A 1689-nucleotide genomic window follows, 5' to 3' on the forward strand; every position below is an offset into this window, starting at 1 on the left:
GTGCGTTCACGCAGACCTTCCACCCTTCGTCGCCGTCAAGTAGCGGGGCCTCACGTCCGTGTCTGCTCGGTCATTTCGGAGAATCTTAGGGAACCCTATCCACCCCCACACTCGCTAACACTCGAAACAAGTCCTGTCGTTCAACCCTTCCTTCCACCATTATCGCCTCCACCTGAAATCTCATATTCCCCCGTTTCCGACCTGTCGCCTGATTTCTTCGATACCCTTTTCCCGTCCAGCCCTCTCCCGACACCACCCTCGATCGAAGAGGCCCCTGCCTCAGAAGTCACCCCCTCAACTCTTCCCTCCCCAATAGACTCCTACTCTCCTCCAAATCCCTTTCCCCTCCTCTTCCATGATGCCCTCCAACTAATACATTACATGTCCAACTTTATTCCATCAGCAAACGACCAAGTCATAGTTACCATCCCCGGATGTACTTGTTTTTTTTCCGTCCCTCATTCCAATTGATCCCCTCTCCTTCCAACCTTATGAATTGCCACCTCTCTAGATTTCCTCTCCTCTACCCAAACACTTCCAACAGATAATAATCTCAGCATAACACCCGACTCTACTCACACACACACAAATCCACACCAACATTAACACCTGCCAAAAAAACACTACTAAACTATATAATGATATATGTAATTATATTTATACGTATATGAACCTAAAAGAGGTTCCGATTATAACACAGCACCAAAGAATGTATCAATAACTTTCGCTAATTATATTTAATATTAATTAAATTCTCGCTAATTAACGAAATCTCTCCTTCTATTCATTTTAAGTTCTCCCGCGGTTGCACTTTGCCTTCTCCCCGATCACTTGGATTAAGTTCCATGACCGAAAGCCAGGGCATACGAACGCACTGGCACATCTGGTGTAAAAGTGCGCCCTCGTGGCACACTGACCCAGTTGGGCCCTTTATGGCTGTTCTACAATGTGCTTTTTGTTTCCTGTTTTTTGCTGTTTGTCTATTGCCTTCTTGATCAAAAATACAAGAGACAAACAGAGACAAACAGCAAGAAACAGGAAACAAAATGCACACTGTAGACTAGCCATTAAACTCAAAAGTGTGTTCGACTCGTGTGTCCGCTTAGCGGAGCACGAGTTGAGGTTTCCCCTTCGTCCTGCGTTCGACTCCCGGCTCGTTAGGAGCCTCAGGACGAAGCGAAGCGCCTCCCGGTTTGTGTCGGTCCTTCCCCATAGCTCCCTCACGGTTCGGAGCCTGGACACGACCAAATCGGTCAAAAAATTCGGTTCCTGTTACGTTCACCCCCTCAGTTCCATGCGTGCAGAACTTGGACGTAACACTTATTATATTTTAATATTCAAATTTTATTGATTTGTGTACACGTTTTACTAAATATAAGTAAAGTTTAATTTAGTAATAAAAGATAAGTTAGAATAATCGAAAATGGATAAACGAAAAGTTGTTCGTATTGAAGAGGAAGAAGAAGAATTTCTGCGATTGAAAAGGGAACGAATTGCACTAAGTCAACAAAAATATCGTGAAAGAAAGAAAGAAAATGCAGCAAACAATATAGCTGGGCTATCTAAAGTTTGTAAATCAATAAATTTATTAAATAATAGTCCGTTAGTTGTAGTATCTGAGTCATCAAACCTTCTGATAGTAAAAAATATTAATGATTCTTCATCAGTAGTGAAACATATTAGGTGTAC

The sequence above is a fragment of the Trachymyrmex cornetzi genome, unplaced genomic scaffold (genome assembly GCF_001594075.2).
Source record: "Trachymyrmex cornetzi isolate Tcor2-1 unplaced genomic scaffold, Tcor1.1 scaffold1390, whole genome shotgun sequence".
Lineage (NCBI taxonomy): Eukaryota > Metazoa > Arthropoda > Insecta > Hymenoptera > Formicidae > Trachymyrmex > Trachymyrmex cornetzi.